This window comes from Notamacropus eugenii, chromosome 5 (genome assembly GCF_028372415.1).
Source record: "Notamacropus eugenii isolate mMacEug1 chromosome 5, mMacEug1.pri_v2, whole genome shotgun sequence".
NCBI lineage: Eukaryota > Metazoa > Chordata > Mammalia > Diprotodontia > Macropodidae > Notamacropus > Notamacropus eugenii.
In genome coordinates this window covers 241,166,077-241,182,169 of record NC_092876.1, presented here as the reverse complement: position 1 = coordinate 241,182,169, position 16,093 = coordinate 241,166,077, and the positions used below count along the sequence as shown (strand labels likewise).

The 16,093-nt window shown below is 35.1% G+C and overlaps 1 protein-coding gene across 2 annotated transcripts in view; it reads left to right on the top strand.

Moving 5' to 3' along the window:
- Window positions 1-3,745: 3,745 nt before the first annotated feature.
- PDE11A (phosphodiesterase 11A) overlaps window positions 3,746-16,093 on the top strand; it is a 571,707-nt gene continuing 559,359 nt past the window's right edge. For both annotated transcript variants that reach the window (XM_072612423.1, XM_072612422.1), the window contains exon 1: window positions 3,746-3,900. The gene's annotated coding sequence lies outside the window, so the exon portion shown is untranslated. The remainder of the gene's footprint in view (window positions 3,901-16,093) is intronic.

Below are 16,093 nucleotides of genomic sequence, written 5' to 3'. Positions count from 1 at the left end.
ATAGCCCCCCTCATTAGCTCCTTTCTGCAAGTTTCTTCCCATTGTAATACATACCATACAGAGATACCAAAGTGATTTTCCTTTAGAGCAACTCTGGCTATGTCACTGTATCACCCAATAATCCCCAATGGCTACCTAGTGCCTCTAAGACAACATACAAGCTATGTTGGAAAGCTCTCCCTCTAGATATCTTCAGTTTCTTTCAAAAGTCAGTTCAAAATGTTTCTGGGAAGCTTTCTTTCTCCCTCTATAGTCACTTGAGTTTCCCCCTCCATGGTTACCTTCCTTCTTCTCTGTGTCTATCATATATATCATATATGACTATGTATTATATACACACATGTATATATGTTTGTATATATGTGTGTGTATATATATGTATATTTACATGTACTCTGCCCCTTTAGAATGTAAGCTCTTTCAAGACAGAAATTGTTTGTGCTTTTCTTTGTATGAACAGACCTTGGTAGAATGTCTGGCATGTGGTTAAATGTTTTTAATGAGTTCTTATTGATTGACTGATTGATTTCATAAACTTCATAACTTCTCCCCAATTTCTTTGTTTGGATTTTGCATAGGTTATTTTCTATAACATTAGCAAATACCTTAGAAAAGCATATGTCTTCTTGTACGTCTTATTTAATGTCAATATGCAGTGGATCATGGATCACTGAAAAAAGTTATCTGGACATTTACAGTTTTCATAGATATATGTGGAAACACATTCAAGTAACTCACAAGATTGAATTTTGTTCTAGATCAAAATATTTAAAAATTAACATGTTTGTAGATGATATTTTACCAGTTTCTTTGAGCCCCAGAATGCTACAAAGCTTCAGTGAAATCAATGGTATTGTGAGAAATACCTTTCCAAACAACCACAACAGAAAAATGAATTTGAAGGAAAGTACTCATTGCTCAGAAAATTACATACCAGTGGATAGGAAGCCCATTGAATTAGTGTAGCAACACAGGATAGATAAGAATATTGAAACTGTAGCCAGACGACCTGGATCATATTCTAGCTAATGCCACTTACTACTTGCTGGGCAAGTTGCTTACCTTTTCTGGGCTTCATTTTCCTCATTTGTAAAATGACAAGGTTGGAGATGGTTTTAAAGTTCACTTCAGGATCTAAATCATTAACTATCTATCCCTTCATCCATCCATCCATCCATCCATCCATCCATCCATCCATCCATCCATCCATCCATCCATCCATCCATCCATCCATCCATCTATCTATCTATCTATCTATCTATCTATCTATCTATCTATCTATCTATCTATCTATCTATCTATCTATCTATCTATCTTTCTACCTATCCATCCATCCATCCATCCATCCATCCATCCATCCATCCATCTATCTTTCTATCTAGCTCTCTGTCTATCTATCTCTCTAGCTCTCTGTCTGTCTCTTGAACAGTTGCTGCAGATATGCTGTGTCCAGGATTTAGGAAGAGAATATTAGACTGGAATGCATTTGGAAAATTGCATGGTTCTTTCACTGCTCCCAAACTTGCAAAATCTCATTTCCTTAACAGCGATGATAAAAGGCGTCAGACCTTGGAACACCATGACTTTGGAAGCATTAAACGTACAAATAAGATGAAGAGCAGTGAAAAGACACATGGTAGGCATGTTCTGTCTTCTTTAGAGTTACCCAATGGTATCCTCATGCTACATGAGCTTTGAACAACACTCTTTCCAAGTACAATGTCTTATACATAGAAGGAGCTTGATAAATGTTTGTTGGCTGTATGGTGTAGTGGAAAGAGTGCTAGATTTGGAGTCAGAGGGCCTGAGTTAAAATCCTGACTTTGTCACTTTATGTGTGATCTTGGGAAAGTTACTTAATTTCTGTGAATGTTAGTTTCCTAACCTGTAAAGTAAGAAGATTAGATCTCACCAACCTGGAAACTCCCTAGTTTATCAATGTCTTTCCTAAGACATATTTAGAATCAAACATAATAGAACCAGATGTGATCTCACCAGGAAACAGTACAACAGGACTTCATAATCCTGAAGACCATGCCTTTCTTAATTGAGAAGATCTCTAAGTTTCCTTCCAGTTCCAATTCAGTGAAACTATGATCCTATTACTTGACTTCTCTGGGACTCAGTTTCCTTGCCTATCAGAAGATTCATCTAGAGAAAGCATTCTTAATTCAAATCATTCAACAAGCAATTTATTCAGTGCCAACTACATGATAGGCACTGTGCTAATCACTGGGAGTAGAAAGAAAGGCAAAAACAGCCTCTGCCTTCAAGAATCATCCATCTAATATAGGAGACAATATGGAAATAACTATGTACAAATAACACACACACATATATATTTATAGATATGTTATATATCTCTATCTCTGTGTGTGTATATGTGTGTGTGTGTCTGTGGGGGGTATTCAAGGTGTGAGGGACAGCCAATGGGAAGTAGAGTATCTTTTTTTTTTCTGAGAATAGCAAAGAGGTCAGTGCCATTGTATCATAGAGTTTATAGAGGGAAATGAATTGTAAGAAAACTGGAAAGGTAGGAAGGGACCAAGTTATAAAAGACTTTAAAAGCCAAACAGAGGATTTTAAATTTGATCCTGAATGTAGTAGGGAGACACTGGAGTTTATTGAATGGGGGATAATAGAGTCAGACCATGTTATAGAACTTTAGGAAGATCACTTTGATATTTGACTGGAGGAAGAATTAGAGTGAGAAGAGGCAGGGAGACCAACAAGCTAATTATTGCAATAGTCCAGGTAAGAGGTGATGAGGGCCTGCCTGCTGAAGGATGGTGGAGAGAAGGGGGTATGTACAAGAGATCTTACAAAGGTAGAATATGTGAAGGTAGAATTCCTAACTCCAGATCTGTAGATAGATTTGAGGAGGTCTATGAATTTGGATGAGAAAAATTTACATCTTTATTTTTCACTATTCTTTGAAATTTAGCCTTTCCTTTAATTATTAAGAACAACATTCTGAGGATGGGTTGATAAGCTTCACCAGACTGCAAAAGGGGTCTATGATGCAAAAATGTTAAGAACCCCTGTACTAAAGGGCTTCAAAATTTCCTTCCAGCTTTAATTCAATTATTCTGAGGCTCATTATTTAATTTTTGTGCACCTCATCTGTAAAATGAGGAAGCTATACTAAATAACATCTCATATCTCTTCCAACTCCAAGTTAATGAGGCTAATTTGATTTACAAGAGCAGTAGGTGCTGCTTGCCTTAACAGAACTGTTCAGAATAAGTGTACACTGGATTTGGATCTGTGTTCAGCTCATGCCTTTCACAGCTCATGCCAGAAAAGAACATCAAAAGTCACCTAGTCTAACCCTCTCATTATACAGATTAAGAAACCAAAACCCAGAGAAGTAACACTTTTTCTGTCTCTGCGACTTAGTTTCCTATGGGAGTTGGATCAGGTCGACTTTAAATGGCTCTTCTAGTCTCATTATCTTGGCATCCCTTGAAACTCACCCATTCAAGTTTAGGAGACAAGCAGCTTGCGAAAGTCGAAGGGAGGTGCTGCGCCATTAAAGTCAAGAGTATCTTGGACAGATCTCCACTTCTCTGCACAGGCGAAGGGGACTTCTTTGGTTTTTTCTACCTCTAGGTCTAGGGATTTTCTACCGGGCCACTCGAGTCATCTCCCATTCCAGGACCGGTGGGAAGGGCACACGAGCCAGTGGGCTCGCGGGTCAGAGAAGCCTCTATTCGATTCAAGTGGACCCCGCTGCGCTGCGGCCGTTTGGAAGGTCGAGGCTGACCAAATGGCTCACTCGTGGAGGCGAGACAGCTGGAGACGCTGGCTCAGGTGGCTGCCAGGCCACGCCTGCCCTCTCCCCGAAGGTCGAAGTCAAGGTAGAGGCTGCGGGAGATCGAGAGTTTCCTCTGATAGTAGGTGAGTGGTATGGTGAAGCGCCTGGTCAGATTGGGAAGTCCGAGACGTCTTGGGCTGATTGCCAGCCCTTAGAGGGCCCGGAATGTAAAAGGTGTCCTAAGGTCCCTCAGAGAACATTAATTTAATCCCAAGAAACAGGCTGAGGGGAAAAGCGACTGGCCTAAACTCACATAGGTAACGTGGCAGAGGCAGCATTTGTATCTAAGTAAGCCTCCAGCTCCAACAATCTTTCCATGCACTACCTCACATGCCAGTTGGGAAGTTTCAAATCCAACTTCCATTTTCTTTGCCTATGCTTCTTCCCTTGAAAGTACCATTCTTTCCTCTTTTTTTCCTATAAAAAAATTAAAGACAGTTTGGTGCAGTGGATCATGAGTTGGCTTTGGTGTCAGGAAGATCTGAATTCAAGTCTTTCCTTTGGCACCTCATTGCTCTAGACAACTCTCCAAACACCATATAAATTGCACAGAAAATGTCCTTGCATTGGCAGAGGTAATTTCCTCACCTGAGAGTTACCTGTATCAATGAAATCATAGGTCACTATTCCCACCCTTCACCAGTGAGCTACAACTTAGTAAGAAAAAAAGACAAAATAAATCAACACCTCAAACAATCTAACAGTATTACCCTATCTGCAGGCAAAGTAGACTTCGGTCCACCACCAGGGCAGCATGGTTCCCAAGTTATTCCCAAATCATAAATCAGGTATTACAGACTTCATACTATACAGTATATTGAACCAATGTTGAGATTATGCTGCTTTGGAAAATTGGAAGAAATAAATTCTTTGGTCATTTGATATTTTAAATTAAAATAAAAATTTAACATTTTTGTTAAATTTAAATAAACATAAGAATAAATATTAATAAATGTTAAATATAACAAAGTAGCAACAATGTTGCTCTTTGGTTTGCAATGTCCTTTTGACTTTTTTGTTTTCTTATATATATGAATATACATTCTCTTCATACTCCTATTGAGACAATTGTGTGATCTTCCATGTTCACTTATGTGAGAAGTACCTAAGAGAATTCCTGCTGGATTTTGTAGCAAAAGTGGCAGTGGTAGAGTTTAAATGGATATGTAGCTTGCATAGTAATTTGAAAAGTGGTGAGTTGTGATACAGTGGAAATTGTGTATATTTATTTGGGGGGACTTCCAGGTATAATTAGCAGCATATCTATTACGTCTTCCCCTTCCTTTTTAAATTATCTAAATCAAGTATTATAAATGCCACCAAGGACCTAAAACATTCAGCATGTCCAATTCTGCCCTTTACATTGTCACTGGAAGTGGGGATTACGCAGTTTGTACTTCAATCGCCAGCTTAATTGTTTTATGAAGATAATGGTAGTAGGACTGTATTCATTTTGCTAGTAATAACAACAATAACTTGTTTATTACTGGCTCATCTAAATAAATAAATTGAAGCCAAATGTTAATCAAAGTACAAATGTTAATCAAAATTTTTCAAGAAAAAAATTTCCTCTTGGCAAAAATAGAGGTCGGTTCTTTGCTTTATATAAGAACTTTTAGTCATAAAAATTGTTGGATTAAATGCTTCACAGAGGCTTATGAACACATAGAATTGGTCCACCTTTTTTAGACGACATCAGTAGCTTAAGAAAAGAAGTCCTGGATCTGGGTGGGATCAGAGGATATGGGTTTGAATCCTAGCTCTGTGACTTTCCTTTACTTTGGTCAGTGGGAGGGGAGAAGCAGACTCGGTTTACTTTCTTTAACTATAAAATGAGAGGGTAGCTCACTACATAATTTCTGAAGTCCCTTTAAAAGTCCTGAAGTACTATAATCTTAGAAAGCTAATTGAAATTATTGAGTTGATACAAAACCTTAAGGAATTTTGAAATTTAACAAATTTAGACAGTGATAGTGAAGTACAAACCTTTATCTTAATAGATGCACTTATGATAATTAAAACTCTACTGTATTTTGTTTTTGATTAGAATATACTTTTCTAATTAATTTATGTAGTTAAATACATTATTTTGTTAGAATGGAATAACTTATTTTTTCTAAATATTTTCTATATATTTTCTTTCTAAACATGTAAATAGATTTTTCCAGTTACATTTTAAGGCAATTTTCAACGTTCATTTTTTATAAAATTTTGAGTTCCAATTTTTTCTCCCTCCTTCTCTCCCCTCCTGAGGGAGCAAGCAATCTGATACAGGTTATACATGTGAAAGCATGTAAAATATATTTCCATGTTAGTCATGATGTGAAAGAAGAAACAGAACAAAAGGAAAAAAACCACACCAAAAAAAAAAAAAGCAACAACAAAGAAAGTGAAGGTAGGATGCTTTGATCTTCATTCATACTCCTTCAGTTCTCTCTCTGGATGTGGATGGCATTTTCCATCATGAATCTTTTGGAATTGTCTTGGATCATTGTATTGATGAGAGGAGCTAAGTCAATCACAGTTGATGACTGTACAATGTTATATTTAAATTTATTTCTATAGAGCTTGGAAGTTTATATTTTATACTTGGAATGCAGGTACATGATCAGAAAAGTAAATATTTCTACATTTCAGTAATATAAAATTATATATTTAATATGTTATTTGCCAGGTACCCAAAAAGCTCATTAATACGAAATAGGTAGCAGCAACATTTTAGACCTCAGCCAACAACATTATCTCTGTACTATTGAAATTGCTATAATTGTTGCATGATTTTAATAGAGGAGACAACCAATTTTTATTTGTTATATAGATCTGTATATGAATATGGTCATGGAAGCAAGATTTTAATTTGGAAAATTACGTTTAGAGCTTTCTGTCATTGTAAAGGCTTCTAATGGCAGTATCTGAATTTAAATCATTCCTTCATATTTTATTTTTGTTTCTATGTTAAGTAATACTCATTCTTGTTGATGAACACATATCTAATTTAGTGCAATGTCATTGGCATCTAATCTGGTAGCTTTCTTCAGAGATAAAATTGCAAAGGAAATGTTTAAATAATGTGTACAACTTGCTTAAGGGCTTCATTATATTTTATAAAATTTATTGTCTAGATATTAAAATTATTAGTATTGCAGGCATTCTAAAGTGTCTACAGTGAGCATGGCATTTAAGCTCTTCTTAAATTCTTATAGCTTCTTAGTTTTAAATAATTGAATAAAACTAGAAAATTCTGAAGTTGGAAAATTAATGTTCTATTAAGTATGCTACTTACTTGAGAATACATGCCTTAGTTTGTTTTATTTTTCTACATGCAGTTTTGGAAGTATAAAAAAAATAGTGCCAATCGTGTGAATAGCTGAAACAACATCTTGTTCATGTCTAGAGCACTTACTGCAACAACTTTAAGATCAGAAGGTACAGAAAGTATTTCTGAACAAATAAATCTGAAAGTTTGTCCATTTTTCTAAAATGGAATTTTAAAAAATACTGGTATGCTTTATGAGTAGAGTTGGGTTTTTTTGTTTGTTTGTTTTTTTGGTGAGGACTTGTTTCATCTGCATAGGGAGCTCCTGGTGAAGAACTTCCTCTAACAATGTAGATGTTTATCTTCATTGCAATTTAGAGTCCTAGAGAGTTGTCTGAGGACACTGAGAACCTGTCACTTTTTCTAGGTCCCACAAAATGTGGGTCAGAAGCAAGACTCAAGAGTATGAATACCCATACTCTTCTTTAAATTAAAAGTTTTGTTTTGGAAATGAAGAATGTAGTATATTGATTTAGTGGTAATAGTAATAGTAGTTAAATTGTTATTTAGAGTTGGGGGAAAAAACCCGGCAGTCCTATTATTGAGAAAAGAATACTCTTTCCTTCTTTTCCTATTTTTCCATTTTCTCCTTGACATTGCTTAACTTTTCTTTCATTTTTTCCCTCATTACTCATGACTAGATTTGCATATTTTCTCAATTTGTAAATGAGTTTTCCAGTCTCTTCTAGAATGTGCTTTTCTTTTTAGTCTGTTGTTTAATCTTTTCCATTTCAGGATGAAATGGGAGATGCTGAGGCAGGCAGGAAAGTCTTTGTTCAAAAATGTACTCAGTGTCACACGGTGGAAAAGGGTGGGAAACATAAGACTGGCCCAAATCTCTGGGGTCTGTTGGGTCGAAAAATGGGGCGAGCACCTGGATATTCTTATTCTGAAGCAAACAAAAATAAAGGTAAAAACTAAGTAGTGACAGAAACCCAAAGATTTTGAAGTGATAAGAAAAGCATGATGTGATTTCTTTCTGTCCTTTCAATTTGGTTGCACATAGTCAGTACTCAATAAATATTTGTTAAATGTATTAAAAATTAATGCTAAAATAAGAATCAATATTGATTTACTGTATAGAATAAGCTTAAATCAGAACAGTTAATTGTTTCGATAAAGGAATTAATGATGTCAAGAAAAGTAGTGATGTTTGCCTAGATGTCACATGGATACCTTATTTACCTTATATACCTTATTTAATGCATCCTATTCCTGGGAAAAACATATAAGTTGATTTCTTTCACGTCAACTAATTTTAAAGAAGTTATATTTAAAACAGAAATTCTTAACCTGGGGTTTGTGAACTTTTTTTTTTAATATAGTTTTTTATACCTGCAATTCAATATTTGTTTTCCTTTGTGTCTCATGTATTTTATGCATTTCAAAACAATATTCTGAGATGGGATCCTTAAGCTTTACCAGGCTACCAGAGGGGGTCTATGATGCGAAAAGGTTAAGAACCTTAAATGTAAAGGAATGCTTTTGTAAATTGGATACTATTGTTTAGTCATTTTCAGCTGTGTCCAACTCTTTGTGACCCCTTTTGGGGTTTTCTTGGTAAAGATACTAGTATGGTTTGCCATTTCCTTCTCCTGCTCATTTTACAGATGAGGAAACTGAGTTAAGTGACTTGCTCAGAGTCACACAGTTAGTACGTGTCTCAGGCTGAATTTGACTTCCAGGCCTGGCAATCTATCAACTAAACCACCTAGCTGCCCATGTAATTCAAATAGTAACCATATAATTTGTCTCCTTTATAGAAAACTTTTTATAATTGAGATTTGATTAAAGTAGGAAACATCAGCTTATTGGAGCTATGACAGGGACTAGTTTTAAGATTTCCTGGTTTTTGGAGACATGATTGTCTTACTAATTATGTGGAATTTACTTTAGTTCTGAATATAGCATGTTATTGTATATGGCTGCTATGTGTTCCTTTCAAGTGACTCAGTTAGCTTATTAAAATATCTCAAGATGTTTATACTATGTAGAATACCCTCAGATAAAGGGAGAAGAGAGGATAGGAGAGGAAAATAGAAGACAAACTGTGTTGTCCAACTGGAGTTGGCCAGCTGGGTTTCAGGCAGCTTGGACTATTACAGATTGTGGTTTGTCCTTCATTCTCGAAGAGGACCATGACATCAAGATGATGACATGACTTGCAATTGACTTTGATTTGAGTGAGGGAGGGGTGTGCAAAGTCACCAGCCTCACTTTCTCCTCCAGAGCTATCTGGGTCCAGTGGACAGATATCCTTGAAAAGAAAATGAAGGGTAAATATCTGTTCTAAACTTTAGAATCTTCATGAGAAAATATGGAAATTATTTATCCTGTATGATATACAATGAAACTTGGGAAGACAGAAAGCATGCCTCTAATATCAAGGAATATCAATTGCTTTAATACTTGAAGTATCCATCATTTCATCAGTATGGCTAATTTTCTTCATATGCAAATTGCAGCTTCCTATGCTTTAGTAGGCCTTCTTTGTGAGCTGCGTAGCCAACCTTGCAGTGATGAACCTTTGCGTTTCCTTTGGCTAGTACTCAAATGACAGGCAAGCAGTTAGTTCTTCCTTGAACCAGTACTAGAAAGCTTTGCAGTTTCCTATTATCTGCCGGAGTTTGTATTTCACTAGTACAGCTTTCAAGAACTCACAATGACCTCTGTACTCCAATGACTCAATGAAGTAGGACTTTAGTGAAGGAATAAGTACTTTTAATAGGTAATCAAATAAAACAACATATATTAATCTTTGTATAAAAACTTAATTCACATGCTTGGAAAATTCTAAAGTCTCAACTAAAGTGTTAACTGAAATAATTAATAATTTCAGCAAAGTAACAGGATATGAAGTAATTCCTATATATCACCAATAGGATCCTACAGGAAGAGATAGCTAGAGATACCCCATTTAAAATAACTCTAAACAGTTAAAAATACCTGGGAATGTACCTAGCAAAACAAACTCAGGAACTGTATGAACAAAATCATTAAAAACTTTGTACACAAAGCAAAATTTAAATAAACGGAGAAATATTAATTGTGCATGAGTAGGCAGAACCAATGTAATAAAAATGGCAGCTTTACTAAAATTAATCTATATATTAAATGTCATCCCAACTAAATTGCCAAAAAAATTATTTTATTGAGCTAGGGAAAAAAATACCAAAATTCATCTGGAAGAACGAAAGGTCAAGAATATCAAAGGAACTAATGGAAAACACATAAAGGAAGGAGATTTGTCTATACCAGATCTTAAACTATATTATAAGGTAGCAAATATCAAAACTATCTGGCACTGGCTGAAAAACAGGAAGGTAGATCAGTGAAACAGAGTAGACATACAATTTACAGCAGCAAATGAATATAGTAACCTAATGTTTCAGAAGTATAAAGACCTAAGTTTGGGGGATAAGAATTTTTTATTTGGTCAAAATTGTTGGGAAAGCTGAAAAGCAGTCTGGCAGAAATTGAGCATGGACCAATATCTTATACCATTTACCAAGATAAGGTCAAAATGGATACAGGACCTAGATATAAAGGGAGGTATTAGAAGAAAATCTGATGAACAATGGAATATATTACCTATTAGCCTTATGGATAGGTGAACAATTTGTGAACAAACAAGAGATGGAGAATGTTGTGAGATATAAAACATAATTTTGATTACATTAAATTCAAAAGATCTTATATAATAAAACAAAGGTAGCCAAAATCAGAAGGAAAATAGAAAACCGGGGGGAAATTTTGAAGACAGTTCTTCAGATAATGGTCTCATATCTCAAATATACAAAGAACTGTCTCAGTCTATAAGAATGCAAGTCATTTTCCAAATGATAAATAGTTGAAAGATACAAACAGGCAGTTTTCTGATGAAGAAATAAAAATTTATAGTCATATGAAAAATGCTCTAAATCATTATTGATTAGAGAAATGCAAATTAAAATAACTTTAAGATATCATTTTACACCTATTAGATTGGCTAAAATGATAGAAGGGGAAAGCGACAAATGTTGGAGGGGATATTGAAAAATTGGGACCTTAATTCATTGCTTTTGCATCTATGAGCTGATCCAACCATTTTGTAGAGAGATCTGGAATTATACTCAGAGTTATTAAACTGCCTTTACCCTTTAACCCAGCAATACCACTATTAGGTCTGTTTCCCAAGATGATTAGGGAAAAAGGAAAAGAACTCATACGTTCTAAAATATTTATAGCAGCTCTCTTTGCAGTGGCAAACTGAGGGAATGCTCATCAATAGGGAAATGGCTAAACAAACTGTGCTATATATGTTCATGATGGAATACTACTCTGCCTTAAGAAATAATGAGCTCAATGATGTTAGAAGAGCATGGAGAGACCTCCATGAAATAACAAAGAGTGAAATGAGCAGCACCAAGACAACATTGTATATAGTAACAGCAACATTGTTTTAAAAACAATCTTGAGAGACCAAGTCATTCTGATCATTATAAATACTCAAATTAACCACAAACATCCTATGAAGGGAGATGCTGTTTACATTTAGAGAAAGAACATGTTAATCTTATCTGGTAAATTTGCCAGACTATTCACGTAGACACTCTCAGTAACTGATATGGATAACAATAGCTGAATCAATTGTGTGCAATAAACATAAGCCTTTAAGATTAAGAGAAGAAATTAGCTATGTTTCTCTCTTCTAGGTAGGCATGGCATAAGTATTTCAACTGAGAAATACTGTGTAAAATGCAAATATACCTGGTTATATTTATATCTAGGGGGATACTGATATGTTATCAATTTTAAAAAAGTATACACAGCACACTTTCTCCCCAATCATTAACAAATTTATTAGTTCTACTCATAAAATATAATCAGTTTCATCCATGTGTGTATAATGTATTTTGTTTAGAGGTGTCAAAAGCAAAGTCAATGCACATTTATTAAGCGGTCACTCTGAGATCTTATACTTTGTGCTGGAGACAGAAAAAAATAAAGCAAAACATAGATAGAGGTCCTGCTTTTGCACAGCCTACAATCCATTAAGGATGATGATAATAGGGATGCCCTGTGATGCAAAGGAGAATGGGATAAGTATGAAGGAAAAACATGGAAAAACAGCATAAGAAACTTGAGGAAAGAATTATGTTTTTTTACCTGAAATATTCACTGAAGAATTAATTAAAAAAGGAACATTCTGAATTGGGTCCTCCAGTTCAGGCATACACCAATGGAGTGGAAGAAGAGAACTAGAAGTGGGAGAACATATATTCTAGACAGGGATGAATGGCATGAGCCCAAAATACAGAGGAAGAGAAGAGTGAGATAACTGGAGGGCATAGAGAGTAGTATTGTTGTCTGGAATGTACAATATGTTAAAATTATTAGTCTTCTTAATATATTATTAATTACTAGTTTTATAATTATTAGTCTTATTAATGTATAATAAGACTATGCCAAGAAACTGCAGTTTTATTTTACTGGGCCTTGAATGCCAAGGCTAGAAATTTAATTTCATATTCAGTGATATGACATGTATAATTACATATGATTATTAGAAATAATATATTCTTCATTTTGTTTTTAATTAAGAGTAATTGAAAAGTTTGTGTAGAAAAGGCACATAATTATAGCAATAATTTGTGAATATTACTTGGGAAGTGGTATGGAGGCTAGATAGCAATAGGAAGGAAGATGAGTTGGCTACCATTGGGAAAGTATTGACTGAGACCTTCCTTCTTTTAAAAAGCTACCTGCAAGCATACATACTTTGCAAACTCATGGTCATCATAATTTACAGGATACAAGAATGACTATAATAGACTAAGAAATCAAATCACCCCACACTATGAAGGACGCTGAAGACAAGCAACCAGGAAGGGGAAACCATTGGAGATGTGTTTTTCATTTGAAGTAGTAGGGGGTATTTAGACCATGGGGAGAAAAAGGTAGATCATGAGTAAGGCATTAGACTTGTTCTGTTTGGCTCCAGAGGGCAGAAGTAGGAAATGGGCTGTAGTCAAAGAGGGGAAGATTTAAACTTGATTTCAGAAAAAACATTCCTTACCAACAATGTCAGTTGATTACAGAAATATAAATATGTACTAAAATAATAAATTTCTAATTTTTAGATGCCCTCTACCTTCTGCCAGTTTCTGTAATGGCAGCACCCCACTCCTACTACAGTGAACCATTATGGAAAGACACAACACACTTTTAAGCTTACTCTGCATTATTAACATTTTCTGCATCACTTTTTAAAAGTATATACAATTATCAAAACCTCAAATCAAGCCCTGACATATAACACTTTCTGACTCCTGAGGAATAAATCCTTACACTGAAATTTTAACAACTGGTTTTTTTGAGCTGGTTCAATTGTGTGCTTTCATATGATATCCCTTAGAAAAGATTTTCAAAGACTTAGAATCAATTACTTGCTGAGATATTACAGAGCATTTTGGGCATTAGGTGTCTAACCAGTCTCTAGCTAAATTGAACTCAAACCAATTTCAAGCAAATGTGTTTCAAACTACTTTGGTCTGGCAAGATCAGGTAAAGTGGCAGTGAGGATGGCACTGAATGAAATAGTGTTTCTTGCAGATCACTACTGAGATACTTTGGTGATGAAGTGTTTCCTGCCATAACCTATGATCTAGCTTTCTTATAGACTATTCAAACTTTATCTACTGAATTCTTTCTTGAACTTTTCACACAGAAGAAATGTGGCAAAAATATAAAGAAAATTATGAGCTCTATTTATTTTTTAAAGTTTTATCAATGTCTTTTTGTCATTTCCTACCCAATGAAATCCAGCCAATCTTGAAATAAAGATCAACAGTTAATGAACCAGGAGAGTGCACTTAATGAGAATCAACCCCATAGACCCCACTTCTTTCCTGAGAGAAGGGAAGACCATTGTATTATCTGTAATCCAAGACTAGGAATAGTCATCCCAATTAATCTGTGCTCTGCTGACTTTTCATGTTGTTTTCGTTTATATTATTTTAGTCATTGTGTGTTATTCTTTTCATTTTGCTCTTTTTCTACAAGTGTTCCATTATGTTTATGTACCCCAATTCAAGCATTCCTAAACTGATGAGTACCTACTCTCTTTTCAGTCTTTTTGCTACAAATATTTTGATGTATATGAGATTTTCTTTTAACTTTGACCCCTTTGGGTATATGCTCAGTAGTGAAATTCCAGGGTGACAGCATAGTCATTTTTCTTGAATAATTCAAGATTATTTTCCAGGACAGTTGGACCAAATCATAGCTCCAGAACGAATATATTAGTGAGTCTATTTTCCTTCAGTCTTTCATCTTTGCCAATTTTGAAAGTGACATAATTTGAAAGTTTTTTTAATTTGTTATTATTAACAATTTGAAGTTTTTTTTATATGTTTGCTTATAATATGTTTTTCTTCAGAAAATGTTCATTTCCTTTGACCAGTAATCTATTGGGGAATGACTCAGTGTTACACATTTGCGTCAATTCTCTCTAAGTTTTGAATACCAAACTTTATCAGTGATATTTGATGCAAATATTTTTCCTACTTAACAATTTCTCTACTCAGTCTGGTTGCATTAATTTTGGTTACATGCAAAAGTTTTTTGATTTTATTTTCTCATAATTGTCTATTTTCTCTGTGATCATCTCTGTTTTGTATTGGATTATGGATTCTCCCAACCCATAGTTCTAAAAGGCACAGTGTTCCATTTTCTTCTAATTTTTTCAGGCTATTACTCCTGTTCTGAATTCACTTTCTTCTCTTTCTAATCTTGACTACCCTATTAGTCATTTAAATTGGAAAGCCTGAAAATATATGAAATTTAGCATGTCTGAAACAGATTTCATGATTTTTCTCCTTGAATCTACCCCTCTTTCAAACTTTCCCATTTCTGTTAAAAGCACTATTCCTCTTTCAGTTTCCCAGGTTAGTGACCTGATTTCATACTTGAGAACTCTCTGTCACTCAACATGTCCAGTCAGTTGCCAAATCTTCCTATTTCAACCTCCTTAATATCACTTGCTTTCTACATTTTAAAAAATTCTTCATGTTCAGAGGTTATTATTGCCTAATAGAATTTCATTGCATTCATAGACCACAATTTGTCCAAGAATCTTTCTCTCTACTTTCAACCATACATTTATAGATTGTATGTGAAACTAATTTTATTACAAAAGAGATGATATGCATGTGAAACCAAAGTTCAAGAAGTTCACAATCCAAACAAAAGTTTGCATATTTATGAAATTGTGACAAATTGAGGAGAAGAAACAGAAATCTCCACCTAATGGGAGTGGTAGGGGAGGAGAAATCATGAATAGTTAAGATGGCAAAGGCATCATTCTTTTCCCTTGGGAACTGCTAGGCTATGAAGATATGATGGTATGCTTTTCTAAAGGATCCCAGTTGCACAATTTCTCAGTCTGGTGCAGACTGACTGGTGCCAGTCTAGCTTGTGGTACAAACAACAAATTATGTCAGCTTAGGAGGGTTTCATCCTTGACACATTCAGGGTTTCCTACACACTCCAGGTCCAATGCTTTTGGAAAATACAGCAACTCAAAAAGACAACATTCTTTAACACTACTCACATAGTCATCACCCTAGTGAACCTGATTGCATTTGGTCATGGAAAAGAGAGTTTCCGCTTGCTCTGTTGGGCCCTATGAAGCCACATGGGATAGAAGTGGAAGGGGCAGATTTGGACTTGACTAAAGGGTAAATATTCCTTCAATGATAGCTCTCAGAAAGTGGAATATGGTTGGGTCCAGTTAGAAGGATTTCTTGTGAGAGTATATATTGGATTCGGTGGTCCTGTCTGGAAAGGCATAGTCCCTGTAGACTTGCCTGCTACTCAGTAACTATCTGCTTTGGAAACAAGATGGGGTCTCTGCTAGTTAGCCAAAGCTAGCTCACCAGGGTGGGAACTGGAGTACCAGCTGGGAAAGTGAGAATGGT